Source organism: Coregonus lavaretus (assembly GCF_964263955.1).
Source record: "Coregonus lavaretus genome assembly, chromosome: 3".
In the NCBI taxonomy this organism is placed as follows: domain Eukaryota; kingdom Metazoa; phylum Chordata; class Actinopteri; order Salmoniformes; family Salmonidae; genus Coregonus; species Coregonus lavaretus.
In genome coordinates, this window is record NC_139990.1 from 25,657,992 (window position 1) to 25,666,912 (window position 8,921).

The following is an 8,921-nucleotide window of genomic DNA, read 5'->3' on the forward strand; positions in this document are numbered from 1 at the left end:
CACCATCTGGCAGTCCGACAGACAAATCTGGGATTGGCAGATGCCAGGAGAACGCTACCTGCCCGAATGTATAGTGCCAACTGTAAAGTTTGGTGGAGGAGGAATAATGGTCTGGGGCTGTTTTTCATGGTTTTGGCTAGGCCCCTTAGTTCCAGTGAAGGGAAATGTTAATGCTACAGCATACAATGACATTCTAGATGATTCTGTGCTTCCAATTTTGTGGCAACAGTTCGAGGAAGGCCCTTTCCTGTTTCAGCATGACAATGCCCCCTGTGCACAAAGCGAGGTCCCATACAGAAATGGTTTATGGAGATCGGTGTGGAAGAACTTGACTGGCCTGCACAGAGCCCTGACTTCAATCCCAATGAACACCTTTGGGATGAATTGGAATGCCGACTGCGAGCTAGGCCTAATCGCCCAACATCAGCGCCCGACCTCACAAATGCTCTTGTCACCGCAGCAATATTCCGAGACACATCTAGTGGAAAGCCTTCCCAGAAGAGTGGAGGCTGTTATAGCAGCAAAGGGGGGACTAACTTTTAATACATTTTAATTTAATTAATTAATTAATTAATGTAATTTAATTTAACAAATGTTTTATTAATGGCCATGATTTTGGAATGAGATGTTTGATGAGCAGGTGTCCACATACTTTTGGTCATGTAGTGTAGGTTGTAATATGTTTTTTTTTACTGGCTTGGCTTGGCTTCCTCAGTGATTTTACCCACGCACCGCTACTGAGTCTACAATCTTCTTATATTTGATTGAATCATTATGGCCCTTTTCGATGTAAGTGTTTAATAAGTCCCACTCGGAACTTTGTGGACAGATTCTTGGAACAGGAGTAGGGCATCTTATCAAGCGACGAAATCAGGAATTTTCTGTCCCTGTTGGAGTGGATGTCTTATAAGAGTTGAATGTTCATCTTGTCATTATTGTACTGCCGTATATTGTTTATGTGGTCTGTCTTTGAGTTAGTTTGTGGTTACCATCTACTCAACTTTTTGTCCATATTGCTGATCTAGACTAGCCGTTCTCCCTATCTTGGTCTGCTTCTAAGCCACATTAATGCATTGACCCTTTAAGTCAATGCCAGGGGCATGGGCCTCTCCATGGGCAGCATGATTGTTGGCTGGGACAATAAGGTTAAAAAAAAAATGTATATAGAGAGAAAAATGGATTAATGATATTCAATAAAAATGTGCTTACACATATTAGATTATTAAAGGAGGACAGTGATCTTGGGTATGTGCCAAAATCTATTTTACACTTTCAATCTGCATGTAGTTTATGTTTCTTCTGTGACAATGATATGATGATCTAAATGATCTATCTAATGTTTACTATGTGAAGTGATCAATACATTACTAAAGCATGGTTCAATGGAGATGCACAATTCACCTCAACCACACTTTTATGCATGCACGCACAAACATGAGATCAATCTATTTCTCAGTTCCCCTCTATATGGCTCTCTTTCTCTCTAGCCCTCAGGGTTCCTCAGGTCATGCGGTTGTGAAGGTGGTGTGTCCATAGATCTGAACCATGGTACTGCTACACTGGCTTTCAAATTCCGTGTCATTGTGGCTGTGGACTCCAGGGCCTCAGCTGGCAGCTACATTTGTAAACATCACATTCTATAGGGATTAGCTTTCTATAGGGCTTCTTAAAGAAAAACTAACAGGTCTGTGAGAGCCGGAATTCTTACTGGTTGGTAGGTGATCAAATACTTATGTCATGCAATAAAATGCAAATTAATTACTTAAAAATCATACAATGTGATTTTCTGGATTTTTGTTGTAGATTCCGTCTCTCACAGTTGAAGTGTACCTATGATAAAAATTACAGACCTCTACATGCTTTGTAAGTAGGAAAACCTGCAAAATCGGCAGTGTATCAAATACTTGTTCTCCCCACTGTATATATGCCATTTAGCAGACCCTTTTATCCAAAGCAACTTACAGTCATGCGTGCATTTTACATATGGGTGGTCCCGGGAATATAACCCACTACTCTTGCGTTACAAGCACCATGCTCTACCAACTGAGCTATAAAGGATCTATTACATACTGCTGTTACTACTATAACTACCTACTGTATTGTGAGTACTAAACCAAATCTACAAGTGGTGATTGTAAGATCATCCATTTTGATGTGATTTACCTTGGAAGGTTGATGTGATCAGCCTTGAGTTGGCCCATTAGATTTCTGTTCCAGCAGCAGTTGTAGACACATCAGACACCGCCAGATGCAGAATGGATCTCAGTTCCCCAGAGCTCTATAACCAAACATAAAGCAATCATTCTCTAACAACTTTGTCTAACCACCCTGTTGCCATGTATTTATCTTTCCCTGTAGCGTTGAAGGAGGCTAACAAGGTGATAGAGATCAACCCTTACCTGCTGGGGACCATGTCCGGCAGTGCTGCTGACTGCCAGTACTGGGAGAGACTGCTGGCTAAGGAGTGCAGGTCTGTTGGAGCTTGTCTCTGTGGGATTGAGTCCCGCTATACAGTTACATGGTGTTAATATCACAATCAACAATGCCTGTCTGTGTAAATCAGGCTTATGGGCAAGGGTTGGATTAAGAGAACGTTTGCCAATCAATGTCCTTACACTCATAACATCATGCATGGGACATAAAGTAATCACCTCACAACCATATCAGTATCAACCATTGACTTTGTGGTTACCATCTACTTAATGTTTTGTCATAATGCTGACTCGCCCTCTCCCTATCTTAGTCTTCTTGGTCTGCTTCTAAGCCACATTAATGCCTTGACCCTTTATGTATCTGGGGTGTTAACATGTATCTGGAATAAACCAGTGTGTTAGCACTCTGACTGCCTTGTCTCATACAGTGACTGACCCTCCATCTCTTTGTGTCTCAGGCTGTACAAACTGAGGAACAAGCAGAGGATCTCAGTGTCTGCTGCTTCTAAGCTGCTGTGTAACATGATGCTGGGCTACAGGGGCATGGGCCTCTCCATGGGCAGCATGATCGTTGGCTGGGACAATAAGGTACAGGGTGGGTGGGAGTAAGGAGTGGAATGTGCGTGTGTGTGTGTGTGTGTGTGGTGTGTGTGTGGTGTGTGTGTGGTATGTGTGTGTGTGGTGTGTGTGTGTGTGGTATATGTGTGTGGTGTGTGTGTGTGGTGTGTGTGTGGTGTGTGTGTTTATTTGAAAGCCTACATTTTCATCCTTATGGTACCCGACATTTTTGAGTACCATTTGAGTGCCTCCAATTGTCACGTCTGTTGATGAGTTTCAATATATTTGTGTCTTGCTGTCCAGGGTCCTGGTTTGTACTACGTGGATGACAACGCCACACGTCTCTCTGGTCATATGTTCTCTACTGGTTGTGGTAGCAGCTATGCGTACGGGGTGGTTGACAGCGGCTACCGTGAGGACATGACGGTAGAGGAGGCGTACGAGCTGGGTCGCCGCGGTATCACCCACGCCACACACAGAGACGCCTACTCTGGAGGGGTGGTCAACCGTGAGTAACCTTGTTCTAAACCTATACTCATTCTATAACGATTATGATTTCACTAAGGCAGTTCATGTGAGACCATGTGAAGAAACATAGATAGAGTGCATTCGGAAAGTATTCAGACCTCTTGACTTTTTCCACATTTTGTTAGGTTACAGCCTTATTCTAAAATGTATTTTTTTTTTCCCTCATCAATCTACACAAAATACCCCATAATGACAAAGCAGAAACTGGTTTTTAGAAATGTTTGCAAATGTATTAAAAATAAAAAACGGTAATATGACATTTACATAAGTATTCAGACCCTTTACTCAGTACTTTGTTGAAGCACCTTTGGCAGCGATTACAGCCTCGAGTCTTCTTTGGTATGACACTACAAACTTGACACACCTGTATTTGGGGAGTTTCTCCCATTCTTCTCTGCAGATCCTCTCAAGCTCTGTCAGGTTAGATGGGGAGTGTTGCTGCTCATCTATTTATTTTCAGGTCTCTCCAGAGATGTTTGATCGGGTTCAAGTCCGGACTCTGGCTGGGCCACTCTAGGACATTCAGAGACTTGTCCCGAAGCCACTCCTGCATTGTCTTGGCTGTGTGCTTAGGGTCGTTGTCCTGTTGGAAGGTGAACCTTCGCCCCAGTCTAAGGTCCTGAGCACTCTGGAGCAGGTTTTCATCAAGGATCTCTCTGTACTTTGCTCTGTTCATCTTTCCCTCGATCCTGACTAGTCTCCCAGTCCCTGCCGCTGAAAAACATCCCACAGCATGATGCCGCCACCACCTTGCTTCACCATATGGATGGTGCCAGGTTTCCTCCAGATGTGACGCTTGGCATTCAGGCCAAAGAGTTCAATCTTGGTTTCATCAGACCAGGGAATCTTGTTTCTCATGGTCTGAGAGTCTTTAGGTGCCTTTTGGCAAACTCCAAGCGGGCTGTCATGTGCCTTTTACTGAGGAGTGGCTTCTGTCTGGCCACTCTACCATAAAGGCCTGATTGGTGGAGTGCTGCAGAGATGGTTGTCCTTCTGGAAGGTTCTCCCATCTCCACAGAGGAACTCTGGAGCTCTGTCGGAGTGACCATCGGGTTCTTGGTCACCTCCCAGACCAAGGCCATTCTCCCCCGATTGCTCAGTTTGGCCGGGCAGCCAACTCTAGGAAGAGTCTTGATGGTTCCAAACTTCTTCCATTTAAGAATGATGGAGGCCACTGTGTTCTTGGGGACCTTCAATGCTGCAGAAATATTTTGGTACCCTTCCCCAGATCTGTGCCTCGACACAATCCTGTCTCGGAGCTCTACGGACAATTATTTTGACCTCATGGCTTGGTTTTTGCTCTGGCATGCACTGTCAACCTTGGGATCTTATATATGTCCAATCAATTGAATTAACTACAGGTGGACTCCAATCAAGTTGTAGAAACATCTCAAGGATGATCAATGAAAACAGGATGCACCTGAGCTCAATTTCGAGTCTCATAGCAAAGGGTCTGAATACTTATGTAAATAAGATATTTCTATTTTTTATTTTTAATACATTTGCAAGCATTTCTAAAAACCTGTTTTTGCTTTGTCATTATGGGGTATTGTGTGTAGATGAATCCATTTTAAAATGTGGAAAACGTCAAGGGGTCTGAATACTTTCCGAAGGCACTGTAGGTGTTTGTTGTGTAAATTCCAGGTGTGAATTCCATGTAAGAGGTTATAACTAAATATTCAATTATAATCTTATCTCATAAGGCTTTATCCATATTAGAAAGTAGTCATATGCTGAAGCCATAGGAAAATAACATGTAAACAATACCTTTAAATGAATGTATGTATTTTAAATGCATGTATGTGTAACTGTGTCTGTGTGTTTGTCCAGTGTACCACATGCAAGAGGATGGCTGGATAAAGGTGTGTAAGGAGGACGTTTCAGAGCTCATCCACCGCTACAGGAAAGGCATGTTCTGATCCCAGATCAGTTTCCACACCCACACAGGCACACTGTGTTCTCTCTCAACTGATCCCAACACTGCTCCAAATAAAGACAGTTTTCAAACTGTATACTCTGGCCTCTATTGTTTAACCTGAAGATCTTACATGCCAAACAATGTTTATGTCCCAAAGAAAAATCACAATTTGCTGCAACTGTTACCAGTCCAAATCAAATGTACAGGGATTATCAACTAGATGTTTTCTTGAGTGGATGGTCAGGGGGCCGGAACAAAATAAAAAAAATATTTCTAGACTGCAAATTGACCGCAAGAAGCACAAACATATATTTGACTAAAACATAATCATTTCAAACCTGGCTTACATTTGTATACGATCACATACACTGAGTGTAGAAAACATTAGGAACACCTTCTCTTTCCATGACCTAGACTGACCAGGTGAATCCAGGTGAAAGCTACGATCCCTTATTGATATCACTTGTTAAATCCACTTCAATCAGTGTAGCTGAATGGGAGGAGACAGGTTAAATAATAATTTTTAAGCCTTGGAACATGGATTGTGTGTGTGCCATTCAGAGGGTGAATGGGCAAGAAAAATATTTAAACGCCTTTGAACGGGGTACGGTAGTAGGTGCCAGGCGCACTGGTTTGAGTGTGTCAAGAACTGCAGCGCTGCTGGGGTTTTCACACTCAACAGTTTCCCGTGTGAATCAAGAATGGTCCACCACCCAAAGGACATCCAACCAACATGACACAACTGTGGGAAGCATTGGAGTCAACATCAGCCAGAATCCCTGTGGAACGCTTTCGACACCTTGTAGAGTCCATGATGAATTGAGGCTGTTCCGATGGCAAAAGGGGGTGTAACTCAATATTAGGAAGGTGGTCCTAATGTTTTGTACACTCAGTGTATATCTCTCTATTATGCGTGGGAATACTTTGAAACAGATTTCCCAAATTAAAATCACTTGGAGCTGATTTGCTGGTGTTTTAAAGTATTTTATGTACAAAAATTAAAAAATCACCCATGGGCCGCCAGTTGGGGAACACTGTTATATGAGAATCTACCAGTTATTTCCCAGTGCCAGTCATTGGAAAAGGTTTGTAGGATTGTTTAATACAATACTACAAACCTTGACTTTTATTTTCTCTGTAGTCTGAAAATACACGTTAAATCAATTATGACATGACAACGTTGTGACTTGAAGAGGATAAGTCAAATATGTTTGCATACAAAAGGGTCAAATAACATAACCTCATAACCAACAGTTGGAGGAAGTAAAGTCCTTATCATTTTATCTAGAGTATCTGCCTCTAACAAACTGTTTCCTGAAACACAAATACAGTACATGTCCCAAACCAGTCGGATGTGTTCGCCCGGGTATCTTTTGGTTGGCACCATTCTGTAAATTTCCATCTTAGTGTAGGAGTTCATTATACAAATTAAATGTTACAATCAAAATGTTGGTGCTATCAAATGAAGTTTTAAATCAATGGAATGAATTTGCCATAAAACCTGAAGTAGCCTATTTCTCCCATATAATGTTCAGTTTCTCTGTTTGATAAATGAGTCACTGTTGATATGAATAGTGGAATAGTGTGTGCAGTCCTTACATGGGGAGTATACTGTAGGTCCCAGCATGTTATTATAAAAAGAGAATTACATCCTTTATAGCAAATACATTCCATACAAGTCTACCAACATTGATGTCATCTGTTGCCAGGCAAGATTCAGTGCAACAGGTCTTGGTGAATATGGTATGATAGGCTATTCAATTCAACCCTATAGGGCAGAAGTACTGCTCCACCTGCTCTGTTCTCCCTGGCAGTTTATGGATCATTGATTCATTGGCCAGAGTTCACTCAACTGGCATTCCAGGTCTGAATCAATCCCTAATTAGAAGGCAATCAGGAAAAGCAGCAGTGCTGTGGACCTCCAGACAAATGAAGAGACAGAACATTATTTATTCTAATCTCTGTATCATATGATAATGTTCAGGACAAAATAGTGCAGAGATTATCCACTATTTTAATAAGCATTGTATTCAAACATCTTTCATACAGGTCAACAAAATATCTAGAATGTTATTTATTCAAAAGCCTATTATATTGTTACAAAAATATTGTGGAACTCCTACACCTAAATGTAAACAGTACAGCACCCAAAATGAGGACCTATTTCTTTATGCCCTTTGTTGTTTACAGTCAGTGCTTCACTTGGACTGAAATGTGCCGGTACTCATTTTGCATGCAGGTACTTGTCAAGTTGCGTCAATTCGAATCTGGTATAGGAACAAAAAGAGGTCAATACACATCTTCTAAAATAGACTAGTATTTTAATTAATGCAAACACTTGAATGGTAAATATGATGTTCGTATATACGGGCCCACTGAAACACCACGCAGGGCAGTCAGAGAACTAACTTTTTCAACCCAAGGTTCTTCTTTAATACTCTGACAGAGATAGTTCCTGCTCCAGGCTGGGCCTGTCAGAGTAGAGGCTGGGTGTGGTTTAAACTTACCCAACCTATCGATGGCGCACAGGCTGGTCCCAGCCCCTTGGCGCTTCACTGTTGCCATGTGTTAGTTGTTTCTGTTGCAGTACACATGTCCTTGAGCAGTTTAACAAAGAGGCAGTGTGTGTGTGTGAGTCACAAGTCTATCTCAGCCTACCCCCTAACGGTTCCTCACATTAATCACAGCTTGTTATGTTAAACAATCTATATCAGTACAGCACAAACCTATTATGTTTAATCATTAATGTATTCTTTCTAAGCTAGGCATCACATCTAGTTGTAAGAGCATAGATCCCCACATACTGTTTACATTTAGGTATAGGAATTCCACAACACTTTTGTAACAATATAATAGGCTTTTGAATAAATAACATTCTAGATATTTTGTTGCCCTTTAATAAAAGATGTTTGAATAAAATTCTTATTTAATATAAGAGGAACAGGAGCTCAAGCAGTAGAACATTTGAGGTGCTTGTACTCAGCTCCAGTGAGCTCCTGCCTAAGTTAAGCACTGTTTACAGCATAATTGTTGACCCAGGACCCATGTATATTTTGGCACCATACAATAAAGTTACACCCTAGTTTTGTAGTTAATTGTACAAATTAAATTCTACAAACACAATGTTTGTGCTATCAGAGGACGTTTTACTGTGACAAGGTCTAATAAGGAGCTTAAATTAATTTGCCATACAACCTGAAGTAGCCTCCCATATTATGTTAACTTTCTCAGCTTGATAAATGAGTCACTGTGGATATGAATATTGTGTGCAGTAGTTACATGGGGAGTATAGTATAGGTCCCAGTGGGTTATTATAAAAAAATTATTGCATCCCTTATAACAACACCTTCCATAAAAGTATTTAGTATCAACAGTAGCCTATTTAAAAAGGAACCCAACGTCGATGTCATGTTGCCAGGCAGGATTCTGTGCAAGAGGTTTTTATAGCATTATTCATTTCAGCCCTAGAAGGCCGATGTACTGCT

At 41.3% G+C, this 8,921-nt stretch overlaps 1 pseudogene across 1 annotated transcript; it reads left to right on the forward strand.

Moving 5' to 3' along the window:
- The first annotated feature begins 774 nt into the window (after positions 1 to 774).
- Positions 775 to 5,529, forward strand: LOC311115565 (proteasome subunit beta type-8-like; annotated as a pseudogene). The gene is made up of 6 exons (XR_014615254.1): positions 775 to 901; positions 1,488 to 1,623; positions 2,359 to 2,470; positions 2,891 to 3,020; positions 3,294 to 3,498; positions 5,349 to 5,529. The product of XR_014615254.1 is annotated as a proteasome subunit beta type-8-like (transcript).
- The last annotated feature ends 3,392 nt before the right edge of the window (positions 5,530 to 8,921 follow it).